The sequence below is a fragment of the Triturus cristatus genome, chromosome 12, assembly GCF_964204655.1.
Source record: "Triturus cristatus chromosome 12, aTriCri1.1, whole genome shotgun sequence".
Lineage (NCBI taxonomy): Eukaryota > Metazoa > Chordata > Amphibia > Caudata > Salamandridae > Triturus > Triturus cristatus.
In genome coordinates this window covers 723474000-723488996 of record NC_140595.1, presented here as the reverse complement: position 1 = coordinate 723488996, position 14997 = coordinate 723474000, and the positions used below count along the sequence as shown (strand labels likewise).

The following is a 14997-nucleotide window of genomic DNA, read 5'->3' as shown; positions in this document are numbered from 1 at the left end:
CCTGGGACAGCAGGTTAAGAGAAATTACACATGGGGAGGTTAAGCATGTAACACGGGGGAGAATAAAAAAGAAAATGCAGTTTTATGAAGTGTGTTTGCCAATCCAGCCAGCACTTTTGTTCTATTTCTCTCTTTGCGTCTTTTATTGGTAAAGTAACTTTCAAGTGCATGCGCAGGTATGAATGAGAGAGCAACGGTATAATAATTTGAAGCGTTTACACCAGTGCTAAAGTAGGAATGAGGTGTAGCAAAGACATGAAAGAGGTAGCGATAACAAATATGTGGAGAGGCAATAGTGACACAAAAATAAGCCACCTATTTATAAAACTGAAATGGAAGAAATACTAAAGGTTAACTTCTGAAATTGTAGCCGATAATAAAAAGATTCTCGTTGTTGGCAGGATTCGAACCTGCGCGGGGATACCCCAATGGATTTCTAGTCCATCGCCTTAACCACTCGGCCACAACAACTTGCTGTAAGCTGCCTACAAATATTTTGTTTGAAAGTTTTGAAGTTTTCCCACATCAAAGTACTGATATTCTGCAATGCGCTTTTTAAAAACAATGTTTTTTTCATCATGCACGTTCTGTCCTAAAAACAAAAATTGCATGAGTATATCTCTGGATCTGTAAAAGGATACGCTTGCATTCAAACTCTCTTGTGGCACTCAAGTTTTTTGGACCCTGTTGCACTCTGTTTTTGCGCTGCTTTTAGTCTACGACCCATATTACAGAAGTCAACCATCTCTGAGTATTTGGGACTCCTTTGTAAGTGCCTTATCTTTAATCCTTGAAAAGCTCTATAATAAAGGGGTCTGTCAAAGATTGCTTGAATGGAAGATAAAAGAAGGCCCACTTGTCTCACCAAATGCAGTAGAGAAACCTGATGTTTTACTCATGTTATCCTTAGTTCAGTTTTTGTTAGACCTGGCATCCTTAAGGTGGCCTACCAGCAACCTTTTTGCTTTTCACCTCACGTTTTGCTGTATCTTTATGTTGGCCTTAGGACTCTAATCACTTTATCACTACTGTGAGAAAGTGGCTCTGTATATACTGTTCCCAAATAGGTACAGTGTGCACAGAGTCCCCAGTCCCCAGAGGTTTGGCAGAGGCTAAAGTTAGATATAACCTTACTCTCTAAAGTGGTAGCTTGCCGAGCAGTAAGGCAGTATCAGAGTGCAGTGTAAAACATTTGTTGTACACACTCAGTCAGCAAATGGTCTCACACACTCAAGAACTGAACTCTAGGCCATTGGTTTGCATACAACAGATATTGTTGTTTTATTTTAGAACCAACAATAGGTATCAAAATATACTTTCTCAGAATGAGATGCTTTAGTTAAATACTTTGCAATAGGCAATTGACTTTTGCAGGTCATAGTTACAGTTTATTGCAATAGGCAACACAATTTGAATCACAATAATACATTGAGCTCAATGGGAATTTTAAGTTATATGCAATTAATTACTTTCAGGATTACTTTTCTAAATCCAGGACTGGATCCTAGATTCAGTCCTGGGACAGTTCTTGGAAACAAGTGAGTAAATTCGTTTTAGTTACTGTTGTGATTTTTAAGCAATATTTTGCTATTTTAAAAGTTGACACTTCGAAACTTTTGCTGATCAAATTACCAATGTTATCCTATGGAAGGAAATTCACTTAGCAGGTAAGTGGGGTTATGGTTACTTTTTCTAGGTCAGTGTTGGATCCTAGATCCAGCACTACTGTACCACCTGTTGCAAAATCGACACTTAGAAGAAATTTCACAGAAAAACAGTCAATGGTTTCCTATGGAAGAAAATTCAAGTTACGGGTAAAGTACGTTCTCCTTACTTTTGTAATCCAGTGCTGGGCTCCTAGGCTCAGTACTGGGACATCTATCTAAAACAGGTAAACAATTACGTTTTCACAGTTGGTACGATTTTTAAAGAATATTTGTAAGTTTCAAAAATCGACACTTAGAAAATTTTCAGCAAAAAGCAGGCAATGATATCCCATGGAAGGAAATTCGAGTTACTGGTAAGTACGGTTAAAATTACTTTTCAGGGTCAGTACTGAGCTCCAAGATGCAGCACTGAGGTCTCTCCTGATAACAGGTGAGTAAATCAGAATTCGTTGTTCGGCTGATTTTAGATGAATATTTTAAAGTTCCAAAACTCCACACCACTTGGAAGAATTTCCAAGTGAAACCACTCAATGTTAGCCTATGGAAGAAAAGTGAGTTATCGGCTTTTAGGTAAGTACTCGACTGGCAGAGTTATGGTTCTGGGCATAGACTCAGGGGTCTCCCAGGGGAGTCCCAGCCTACTTGCCAAGCCTGAAACTCCACTTTTATTACATATAATTTACACCTAAGGTAGGCCCTAGGTAGTCCTAGGTGCATGATGCTATGTAAGTAAAAAATAAGATATGTACTTTGGTGGTTCGTGTGTCCTGTAAGTACCAAACAGTCTATTTCATTTTTCACTACTGTGAGGTCTACCCCTCTCATAGGTTAGCTCTGTGTATTCCCCTATACTTTTTATTTGGTAATTCCATATCGGAGAGGAGTAGCTTTATTTATTTATTGAAAATCCTACTTACTGGTGAGGTTGGATTTAACTTTACTATTTTAGAAATGCCACTTTTAGAGAGTGAACATTTCTCTGCACTTACTGCTCTATTTGCCTGAAACCTGGCCCCAATACACGTCTGGATTGGGCTGGGTGACAGCAAAATTTGTGCCTTCCCTCTAGAGAGCCACAACACAGGTCACTCAACTGCACCTGGGGGGTGAGCTCCGCTCCCCCTCCACCCCCAATAGGTTCAAGAACGATAATTTATGTAAGTAAATACATTATAGCTACAGCTTATAATCATGCGAGTTTAAATCATTTGTTGTTAGATGGTTTAAATATTTGAAAGGATCTGTTTTTAATAGACGTTTTACAAAAACCACTGGTACATTTGCTAATTCTGTAAAATTAACACCCAACTGCCGTGACATTGCCAACCACAATGCCGTGACTCGGATTCGAACCGAGGTTGCTGCGGCCACAACGCAGAGTACTAACCACTATACGATCACGGGGAGCTACTTGGGCTCAACGACATACAGTGACATGGAGAATTTATAATTCGGAACACTCAGGGCTGTTCCTGTGATAGGCTGGATGTATTCATTGCTTCCTCATTCCTCATTCAGAGGCTGCGTCTCCTCAGTGGTTGATAGGCTGAAACCGTTTCCTGGCCGCCTGCTTGTGAAATGCCAGGAGTCAAAGATCACACATTACACTTGCGGACCTGTGATGGGACAACAATGCAGAGAAACCCACCTGGCACAGACCTTCTATTCTGTCTATTAGACCTGCATCTTCCCTGCACCTTTCAAGCCATTTGTATGTGAAGCAAGAAAGAGTTAGAGAGTGATCCATCTACACTTTTATAGGGAGGATGTCGCCGTGAGCTCCTCCCAGCTAATCACACGAACAGCAGAAAAGCAAGAAAAATACACAGTTGAGGGGTGGGCTGCATGGTTATGTTTTTGAGTAAATATTGAAACTGACCTCAGTGGCTCATTAGCAGAGCTGCGGCTAATGACTGGTGCCAAATCATGATGAAGCAAGCACCATGGCTCGTAGGGGACCCACAACACGCTTTTCTTAGCTCACTGAATTAAAGTATAAACTTCCGCCGTGTGTGAGTGGTAAAGGCTTGTTAATATGGTTCCTTTTCCAATTCAAGTCTGACAACAAGAGGCATGAACCACGTGGCTTCGGAAGCTCAGGAAAGTAGCCACCAACCACAGAGAAAGAGAGAACTGGCAGTATGAGAGGTGGAGAAAACAGAAGCGGGAGCAAGGAGCTCAAATGAGATTGATGGCGTTTAAATAGAGCGCGTAAAGGAACAGTTACACATCTAAGAAATGGGAAAGACAGACTAGGGAAAAAAACACAGAAAGAGCCTGTAGATGAAATTCTCTTCCTGGGACAGCAGGTTAAGAGAAATTACACATGGGGAGGTTAAGCATGTAACACGGGGGAGAATAAAAAAGAAAATGCAGTTTTATGAAGTGTGTTTGCCAATCCAGCCATCACTTTTGTTCTATTTCTCTCTTTGCGTCTTTTATTGGTAAAGTAACTTTCAAGTGCATGCGCAGGTATGAATGAGAGAGCAACGGTATAATAATTTGAAGCGTTTACACCAGTGTTAAAGTAGGAATGAGGTGTAGCAAAGACATGAAAGAGGTAGCGATAACAAATATGTGGAGAGGCAATAGTGACACAAAAATAAGCCACCTATTTATAAAACTGAAATGGAAGAAATACTAAAGGTTAACTTCTGAAATTGTAGCCGATAATAAAAAGATTCTCGTTGTTGGCAGGATTCGAACCTGCGCGGGGATACCCCAATGGATTTCGAGTCCATCGCCTTAACCACTCGGCCACAACAACTTGCTGTAAGCTGCCTACAAATATTTTGTTTGAAAGTTTTGAAGTTTTCCCACATCAAAGTACTGATATTCTGCAATGCGCTTTTTAAAAACAATGTTTTTTTCATCATGCACGTTCTGTCCTAAAAACTAAAATTGCATGAGTATATCTCTGGATCTGTAAAAGGATACGCTTGCATTCAAACTCTCTTGTGGCACTCAAGTTTTTTGGACCCTGTTGCACTCTGTTTTTGCGCTGCTTTTAGTCTACGACCCATATTACAGAAGTCAACCATCTCTGAGTATTTGGGACTCCTTTGTAAGTGCCTTATCTTTAATCCTTGAAAAGCTCTATAATAAAGGGGTCTGTCAAAGATTGCTTGAATGGAAGATAAAAGAAGGCCCACTTGTCTCACCAAATGCAGTAGAGAAACCTGATGTTTTACTCATGTTATCCTTAGTTCAGTTTTTGTTAGACCTGGCATCCTTAAGGTGGCCTACCTGCAACCTTTTTGCTTTTCACCTCACGTTTTGCTGTATTTTTATGTTGGCCTTAGGACTCTAATCACTTTATCACTACTGTGAGAAAGTGGCTCTGTATATACTGTTCCCAAATAGGTACAGTGTGCACAGAGTCCCCAGTCCCCAGAGGTTTGGCAGAGGCTAAAGTTAGATATAACCTTACTCTCTAAAGTGGTAGCTTACCGAGCAGTAAGGCAGTATCAGAGTACAGTGTAAAACATTTGTTGTACACACTCAGTCAGCAAATGGTCTCACACACTCAAGAACTGAACTCTAGGCCATTGGTTTGCATACAAAAGATATTGTTGTTTTATTTTAGAACCAACAATAGGTATCAAAATATACTTTCTCAGAATGAGATGCTTTAGTTAAATACTTTGCAATAGGCAATTGACTTTTGCAGGTCATAGTTACAGTTTATTGCAATAGGCAACACAATTTGAATCACAATAATACATTGAGCTCAATGGGAATTTTAAGTTATATGCAATTAATTACTTTCAGGATTACTTTTCTAAATCCAGGACTGGATCCTAGATTCAGTCCTGGGACAGTTCTTGGAAACAAGTGAGTAAATTCGTTTTAGTTACTGTTGTGATTTTTAAGCAATATTTTGCTATTTTAAAAGTTGACACTTCGAAACTTTTGCTGATCAAATTACCAATGTTATCCTATGGAAGGAAATTCACTTAGCAGGTAAGTGGGGTTATGGTTACTTTTTCTAGGTCAGTGTTGGATCCTAGATCCAGCACTACTGTACCACCTGTTGCAAAATCGACACTTAGAAGAAATTTCACAGAAAAACAGTCAATGGTTTCCTATGGAAGAAAATTCAAGTTACGGGTAAAGTACGTTCTCCTTACTTTTGTAATCCAGTGCTGGGCTCCTAGGCTCAGTACTGGGACATCTATCTAAAACAGGTAAACAATTACGTTTTCACAGTTGGTACGATTTTTAAAGAATATTTGTAAGTTTCAAAAATCGACACTTAGAAAATTTTCAGCAAAAAGCAGGCAATGATATCCCATGGAAGGAAATTCGAGTTACTGGTAAGTACGGTTAAAATTACTTTTCAGGGTCAGTACTGAGCTCCAAGATGCAGCACTGAGGTCTCTCCTGATAACAGGTGAGTAAATCAGAATTCGTTGTTCGGCTGATTTTAGATGAATATTTTAAAGTTCCAAAACTCCACACCACTTGGAAGAATTTCCAAGTGAAACCACTCAATGTTAGCCTATGGAAGAAAAGTGAGTTATCGGCTTTTAGGTAAGTACTCGACTGGCAGAGTTATGGTTCTGGGCATAGACTCAGGGGTCTCCCAGGGGAGTCCCAGCCTACTTGCCAAGCCTTAAACTCCACTTTTATTACATATAATTTACACCTAAGGTAGGCCCTAGGTAGTCCTAGGTGCATGATGCTATGTAAGTAAAAAATAAGATATGTACTTTGGTGGTTCGTGTGTCCTGTAAGTACCAAACAGTCTATTTCATTTTTCACTACTGTGAGGTCTACCCCTCTCATAGGTTAGCTCTGTGTATTCCCCTATACTTTTTATTTGGTAATTCCATATCGGAGAGGAGTAGCTTTATTTATTTATTGAAAATCCTACTTACTGGTGAGGTTGGATTTAACTTTACTATTTTAGAAATGCCACTTTTAGAGAGTGAACATTTCTCTGCACTTACTGCTCTATTTGCCTGAAACCTGGCCCCAATACACGTCTGGATTGGGCTGGGTGACAGCAAAATTTGTGCCTTCCCTCTAGAGAGCCACAACACAGGTCACTCAACTGCACCTGGGGGGTGAGCTCCGCTCCCCCTCCACCCCCAATAGGTTCAAGAACGATAATTTATGTAAGTAAATACATTATAGCTACAGCTTATAATCATGCGAGTTTAAATCATTTGTTGTTAGATGGTTTAAATATTTGAAAGGATCTGTTTTTAATAGACGTTTTACAAAAACCACTGGTACATTTGCTAATTCTGTAAAATTAACACCCAACTGCCGTGACATTGCCAACCACAATGCCGTGACTCGGATTCGAACCGAGGTTGCTGCGGCCACAACGCAGAGTACTAACCACTATACGATCACGGCGAGCTACTTGGGCTCAACGACATACAGTGACATGGAGAATTTATAATTCGGAACACTCAGGGCTGTTCCTGTGATAGGCTGGATGTATTCATTGCTTCCTCATTCCTCATTCAGAGGCTGCGTCTCCTCAGTGGTTGATAGGCTGAAACCGTTTCCTGGCCGCCTGCTTGTGAAATGCCAGGAGTCAAAGATCACACATTACACTTGCGGACCTGTGATGGGACAACAATGCAGAGAAACCCACCTGGCACAGACCTTCTATTCTGTCTATTAGACCTACATCTTCCCTGCACCTTTCAAGCCATTTGTATGTGAAGCAAGAAAGAGTTAGAGAGTGATCCATCTACACTTTTATAGGGAGGATGTCGCCGTGAGCTCCTCCCAGCTAATCACACGAACAGCAGAAAAGCAAGAAAAATACACAGTTGAGGGGTGGGCTGCATGGTTATGTTTTTGAGTAAATATTGAAACTGACCTCAGTGGCTCATTAGCAGAGCTGCGGCTAATGACTGGTGCCAAATCATGAAGAAGCAAGCACCATGGCTCGTAGGGGACCCACAACACGCTTTTCTTAGCTCACTGAATTAAAGTATAAACTTCCGCCGTGTGTGAGTGGTAAAGGCTTGTTAATATGGTTCCTTTTCCAATTCAAGTCTGACAACAAGAGGCATGAACCACGTGGCTTCGGAAGCTCAGGAAAGTAGCCACCAACCACAGAGAAAGAGAGAACTGGCAGTATGAGAGGTGGAGAAAACAGAAGCGGGAGCAAGGAGCTCAAATGAGATTGATGGCGTTTAAATAGAGCGCGTAAAGGAACAGTTACACATCTAAGAAATGGGAAAGACAGACTAGGGAAAAAAACACAGAAAGAGCCTGTAGATGAAATTCTCTTCCTGGGACAGCAGGTTAAGAGAAATTACACATGGGGAGGTTAAGCATGTAACACGGGGGAGAATAAAAAAGAAAATGCAGTTTTATGAAGTGTGTTTGCCAATCCAGCCAGCACTTTTGTTCTATTTCTCTCTTTGCGTCTTTTATTGGTAAAGTAACTTTCAAGTGCATGCGCAGGTATGAATGAGAGAGCAACGGTATAATAATTTGAAGCGTTTACACCAGTGTTAAAGTAGGAATGAGGTGTAGCAAAGACATGAAAGAGGTAGCGATAACAAATATGTGGAGAGGCAATAGTGACACAAAAATAAGCCACCTATTTATAAAACTGAAATGGAAGAAATACTAAAGGTTAACTTCTGAAATTGTAGCCGATCATAAAAAGATTCTCGTTGTTGGCAGGATTCGAACCTGCGCGGGGATACCCCAATGGATTTCTAGTCCATCGCCTTAACCACTCGGCCACAACAACTTGCTGTAAGCTGCCTACAAATATTTTGTTTGAAAGTTTTGAAGTTTTCCCACATCAAAGTACTGATATTCTGCAATGCGCTTTTTAAAAACAATGTTTTTTTCATCATGCACGTTCTGTCCTAAAAACAAAAATTGCATGAGTATATCTCTGGATCTGTAAAAGGATACGCTTGCATTCAAACTCTCTTGTGGCACTCAAGTTTTTTGGACCCTGTTGCACTCTGATTTTGCGCTGCTTTTAGTCTACGACCCATATTACAGAAGTCAACCATCTCTGAGTATTTGGGACTCCTTTGTAAGTGCCTTATCTTTAATCCTTGAAAAGCTCTATAATAAAGGGGTCTGTCAAAGATTGCTTGAATGGAAGATAAAAGAAGGCCCACTTGTCTCACCAAATGCAGTAGAGAAACCTGATGTTTTACTCATGTTATCCTTAGTTCAGTTTTTGTTAGACCTGGCATCCTTAAGGTGGCCTACCAGCAACCTTTTTGCTTTTCACCTCACGTTTTGCTGTATCTTTATGTTGGCCTTAGGACTCTAATCACTTTATCACTACTGTGAGAAAGTGGCTCTGTATATACTGTTCCCAAATAGGTACAGTGTGCACAGAGTCCCCAGTCCCCAGAGGTTTGGCAGAGGCTAAAGTTAGATATAACCTTACTCTCTAAAGTGGTAGCTTGCCGAGCAGTAAGGCAGTATCAGAGTACAGTGTAAAACATTTGTTGTACACACTCAGTCAGCAAATGGTCTCACACACTCAAGAACTGAACTCTAGGCCATTGGTTTGCATACAAAAGATATTGTTGTTTTATTTTAGAACCAACAATAGGTATCAAAATATACTTTCTCAGAATGAGATGCTTTAGTTAAATACTTTGCAATAGGCAATTGACTTTTGCAGGTCATAGTTACAGTTTATTGCAATAGGCAACACAATTTGAATCACAATAATACATTGAGCTCAATGGGAATTTTAAGTTATATGCAATTAATTACTTTCAGGATTACTTTTCTAAATCCAGGACTGGATCCTAGATTCAGTCCTGGGACAGTTCTTAGAAACAAGTGAGTAAATTCGTTTTAGTTACTGTTGTGATTTTTAAGCAATATTTTGCTATTTTAAAAGTTGACACTTCGAAACTTTTGCTGATCAAATTACCAATGTTATCCTATGGAAGGAAATTCACTTAGCAGGTAAGTGGGGTTATGGTTACTTTTTCTAGGTCAGTGTTGGATCCTAGATCCAGCACTACTGTACCACCTGTAAGCAGTTGAGAAACTGCGTTTAAGTTATACAGGCGATTTTTAAGGAATATTTACATGTTTGCAAAATCGACACTTAGAAGAAATTTCACAGAAAAACAGTCAATGGTTTCCTATGGAAGAAAATTCAAGTTACGGGTAAAGTACGTTCTCGTTACTTTTGTAATCCAGTGCTGGGCTCCTAGGCTCAGTACTGGGACATCTATCTAAAACAGGTAAACAATTACGTTTTCACAGTTGGTACGATTTTTAAAGAATATTTGTAAGTTTCAAAAATCGACACTTAGAAAATTTTCAGCAAAAAGCAGGCAATGATATCCCATGGAAGGAAATTCGAGTTACTGGTAAGTACGGTTAAAATTACTTTTCAGGGTCAGTACTGAGCTCCAAGATGCAGCACTGAGGTCTCTCCTGATAACAGGTGAGTAAATCAGAATTTGTTGTTCGGCTGATTTTAGATGAATATTTTAAAGTTCCAAAACTTCACACCACTTAGAAGAATTTCCAAGTGAAACCACTCAATGTTAGCCTATGGAAGAAAAGTGAGTTATCGGCTTTTAGGTAAGTACTCGACTGGCAGAGTTATGGTTCTGGGCATAGACTCAGGAGTCTCCCAGGGGAGTCCCAGCCTACTTGCCAAGCCTTAAACTCCCCTTTTATTACATATAATTTACACCTAAGGTAGGCCCTAGGTAGTCCTAGGTGCATGATGCTATGTAAGTAAAAAATAAGATATGTACGTTGGTGGTTCGCGTGTCCTGTAAGTACCAAACAGTCTATTTCATTTTACACTACTGTGAGGTCTACCCCTCTCATAGGTTAGCTCTGTGTATTCCCCTATACTTTTTATTTGGTAATTCCATATCGGAGAGGAGTAGCTTTATTTATTTATTGAAAATCCTACTTACTGGTGAGTTTGGATTTAACTTTACTATTTTAGAAATGCCACTTTTAGAGAGTGAACATTTCTCTGCACTTACTGCTCTATTTGCCTGAAACCTGGCCCCAATACACGTCTGGATTGGGCTGGGTGACAGCAAAATTTGTGCCTTCCCTCTAGAGAGCCACAACACAGGTCACTCAACTGCACCTGGGGGGTGAGCTCCGCTCCCCCTCCACCCCCAATAGGTTCAAGAACGATAATTTATGTAAGTAAATACATTATAGCTACAGCTTATAATCATGCGAGTTTAAATCATTTGTTGTTAGATGGTTTAAATATTTGAAAGGATCTCTTTTTAATAGACATTTTACAAAAACCACTGGTACATTTGCTAATTCTGTAAAATTAACACCCAACTGCCGTGACATTGCCAACCACAATGCCGTGACTCGGATTCAAACCGAGGTTGCTGCAGCCACAACGCAGAGTACTAACCACTATACGATCACGGCGAGCTACTTGAGCTCAACGACATACAGTGACATGGAGAATTTATAATTCGGAACACTCAGGGCTGTTCCTGTGATAGGCTGGATGTATTCATTGCTTCCTCATTCCTCATTCAGAGGCTGCGTCTCCTCAGTGGTTGATAGGCTGAAACCGTTTCCTGGCCGCCTGCTTGTGAAATGCCAGGAGTCAAAGATCACACATTACACTTGCGGACCTGTGATGGGACACCAATGCAGAGAAACCCACCTGGCCCAGACCTTCTATTCTGTCTATTAGACCTGCATCTTCCCTGCACCTTTCAAGCCATTTGTATGTGAAGCAAGAAAGAGTTAGAGAGTGATCCATCTACACTTTTATAGGGAGGATGTCGCCGTGAGCTCCTCCCAGCTAATCACACGAACAGCAGAAAAGCAAGATAAATACACAGTTGAGGGGTGGGCTGCATGGTTATGTTTTTGAGTAAATATTGAAACTGACCTCAGTGGCTCATTAGCAGAGCTGCGGCTAATGACTGGTGCCAAATCATGATGAAGCAAGCACCATGGCTCGTAGGGGACCCACAACACGCTTTTCTTAGCTCACTGAATTAAAGTATAAACTTCCGCCGTGTGTGAGTGGTAAAGGCTTGTTAATATGGTTCCTTTTCCAATTCAAGTCTAACAACAAGAGGCAGGAACCACGTGGCTTCGGAAGCTCAGGAAAGTAGCCACCAACCACAGAGAAAGAGAGAACTGGCAGTATGAGAGGTGGAGAAAACAGAAGCGGGAGCAAGGAGCTCAAATGAGATTGATGGCGTTTAACTAGAGCGCGTAAAGGAACAGTTACACAGCTAAGAAATGGGAAAGACAGACTAGGGAAAAAAACACAGAAAGAGCCTGTAGATGAAATTCTCTTCCTGGGACAGCAGGCTAAGAGAAATTACACATGGGGAGGTTAAGCATGTAACACGGGGGAGAATAAAAAAGAAAATGCAGTTTTATGAAGTGTGTTTGCCAAATCCAGCCAGCACTTTTGTTCTATTTCTCTCTTTGCGTCTTTTATTGGTAAAGTAAAATTCAAGTGCATGCGCAGGTATGAATGAGAGAGCAACGGTATAATAATTTGAAGCGTTTACACCAGTGCTAAAGTAGGAATGAGGTGTAGCAAAGACATGAAAGAGGTAGCGATAACAAATATGTGGAGAGGCAATAGTGACACAAAAATAAGCCACCTATTTATAAAACTGAAATGGAAGAAATACTAAAGGTTAACTTCTGAAATTGTAGCCGATAATAAAAAGATTCTCGTTGTTGGCAGGATTCGAACCTGCGCGGGGACACCCCAATGGATTTCGAGTCCATCGCCTTAACCACTCGGCCACAACAACTTGCTGTAAGCTGCCTACAAATATTTTGTTTGAAAGTTTTGAAGTTTTCCCACATCAAAGTACTGATATTCTGCAATGCGCTTTTTAAAAACAATGTTTTTTTCATCATGCACGTTCTGTCCTAAAAACTAAAATTGCATGAGTATATCTCTGGATCTGTAAAAGGATACGCTTGCATTCAAACTCTCTTGTGGCACTCAAGTTTTTTGGACCCTGTTGCACTCTGTTTTTGCGCTGCTTTTAGTCTACGACCCATATTACAGAAGTCAACCATCTCTGAGTATTTGGGACTCCTTTGTAAGTGCCTTATCTTTAATCCTTGAAAAGCTCTATAATAAAGGGGTCTGTCAAAGATTGCTTGAATGGAAGATAAAAGAAGGCCCACTTGTCTCACCAAATGCAGTAGAGAAACCTGATGTTTTACTCATGTTATCCTTAGTTCAGTTTTTGTTAGACCTGGCATCCTTAAGGTGGCCTACCAGCAACCTTTTTGCTTTTCACCTCACGTTTTGCTGTATTTTTATGTTGGCCTTAGGACTCTAATCACTTTATCACTACTGTGAGAAAGTGGCTCTGTATATACTGTTCCCAAATAGGTACAGTGTGCACAGAGTCCCCAGTCCCCAGAGGTTTGGCAGAGGCTAAAGTTAGATATAACCTTACTCTCTAAAGTGGTAGCTTACCGAGCAGTAAGGCAGTATCAGAGTACAGTGTAAAACATTTGTTGTACACACTCAGTCAGCAAATGGTCTCACACACTCAAGAACTGAACTCTAGGCCATTGGTTTGCATACAAAAGATATTGTTGTTTTATTTTAGAACCAACAATAGGTATCAAAATATACTTTCTCAGAATGAGATGCTTTAGTTAAATACTTTGCAATAGGCAATTGACTTTTGCAGGTCATAGTTACAGTTTATTGCAATAGGCAACACAATTTGAATCACAATAATACATTGAGCTCAATGGGAATTTTAAGTTATATGCAATTAATTACTTTCAGGATTACTTTTCTAAATCCAGGACTGGATCCTAGATTCAGTCCTGGGACAGTTCTTGGAAACAAGTGAGTAAATTCGTTTTAGTTACTGTTGTGATTTTTAAGCAATATTTTGCTATTTTAAAAGTTGACACTTCGAAACTTTTGCTGATCAAATTACCAATGTTATCCTATGGAAGGAAATTCACTTAGCAGGTAAGTGGGGTTATGGTTACTTTTTCTAGGTCAGTGTTGGATCCTAGATCCAGCACTACTGTACCACCTGTTGCAAAATCGACACTTAGAAGAAATTTCACAGAAAAACAGTCAATGGTTTCCTATGGAAGAAAATTCAAGTTACGGGTAAAGTACGTTCTCCTTACTTTTGTAATCCAGTGCTGGGCTCCTAGGCTCAGTACTGGGACATCTATCTAAAACAGGTAAACAATTACGTTTTCACAGTTGGTACGATTTTTAAAGAATATTTGTAAGTTTCAAAAATCGACACTTAGAAAATTTTCAGCAAAAAGCAGGCAATGATATCCCATGGAAGGAAATTCGAGTTACTGGTAAGTACGGTTAAAATTACTTTTCAGGGTCAGTACTGAGCTCCAAGATGCAGCACTGAGGTCTCTCCTGATAACAGGTGAGTAAATCAGAATTCGTTGTTCGGCTGATTTTAGATGAATATTTTAAAGTTCCAAAACTCCACACCACTTGGAAGAATTTCCAAGTGAAACCACTCAATGTTAGCCTATGGAAGAAAAGTGAGTTATCGGCTTTTAGGTAAGTACTCGACTGGCAGAGTTATGGTTCTGGGCATAGACTCAGGGGTCTCCCAGGGGAGTCCCAGCCTACTTGCCAAGCCTTAAACTCCACTTTTATTACATATAATTTACACCTAAGGTAGGCCCTAGGTAGTCCTAGGTGCATGATGCTATGTAAGTAAAAAATAAGATATGTACTTTGGTGGTTCGTGTGTCCTGTAAGTACCAAACAGTCTATTTCATTTTTCACTACTGTGAGGTCTACCCCTCTCATAGGTTAGCTCTGTGTATTCCCCTATACTTTTTATTTGGTAATTCCATATCGGAGAGGAGTAGCTTTATTTATTTATTGAAAATCCTACTTACTGGTGAGGTTGGATTTAACTTTACTATTTTAGAAATGCCACTTTTAGAGAGTGAACATTTCTCTGCACTTACTGCTCTATTTGCCTGAAACCTGGCCCCAATACACGTCTGGATTGGGCTGGGTGACAGCAAAATTTGTGCCTTCCCTCTAGAGAGCCACAACACAGGTCACTCAACTGCACCTGGGGGGTGAGCTCCGCTCCCCCTCCACCCCCAATAGGTTCAAGAACGATAATTTATGTAAGTAAATACATTATAGCTACAGCTTATAATCATGCGAGTTTAAATCATTTGTTGTTAGATGGTTTAAATATTTGAAAGGATCTGTTTTTAATAGACGTTTTACAAAAACCACTGGTACATTTGCTAATTCTGTAAACTTAACACCCAACTGCCGTGACATTGCCAACCACAATGCCGTGACTTGGATTCAAACCAAGGTTGCTGCGGCCACAACGCAGAG

At 40.2% G+C, this 14997-nt stretch overlaps 5 non-coding genes across 5 annotated transcripts; all 5 read right to left on the bottom strand.

The window, feature by feature from the left end:
- Window positions 1-389: 389 nt before the first annotated feature.
- Window positions 390-471, bottom strand: TRNAS-AGA (transfer RNA serine (anticodon AGA)). The gene has a single exon. It is a non-coding gene; the product is annotated as a tRNA-Ser (tRNA).
- A 3881-nt stretch (window positions 472-4352) lies between these two features.
- On the bottom strand, window positions 4353-4434 carry TRNAS-CGA (transfer RNA serine (anticodon CGA)). Its single transcript has one exon. It is a non-coding gene; the product is annotated as a tRNA-Ser (tRNA).
- A 2528-nt stretch (window positions 4435-6962) lies between these two features.
- Window positions 6963-7034, bottom strand: TRNAH-GUG (transfer RNA histidin (anticodon GUG)). Its single transcript has one exon. It is a non-coding gene; the product is annotated as a tRNA-His (tRNA).
- A 1281-nt stretch (window positions 7035-8315) lies between these two features.
- TRNAS-AGA (transfer RNA serine (anticodon AGA)) lies at window positions 8316-8397 on the bottom strand. The gene has a single exon. It is a non-coding gene; the product is annotated as a tRNA-Ser (tRNA).
- A 3942-nt stretch (window positions 8398-12339) lies between these two features.
- Window positions 12340-12421, bottom strand: TRNAS-CGA (transfer RNA serine (anticodon CGA)). Its single transcript has one exon. It is a non-coding gene; the product is annotated as a tRNA-Ser (tRNA).
- Window positions 12422-14997: the final 2576 nt, after the last annotated feature.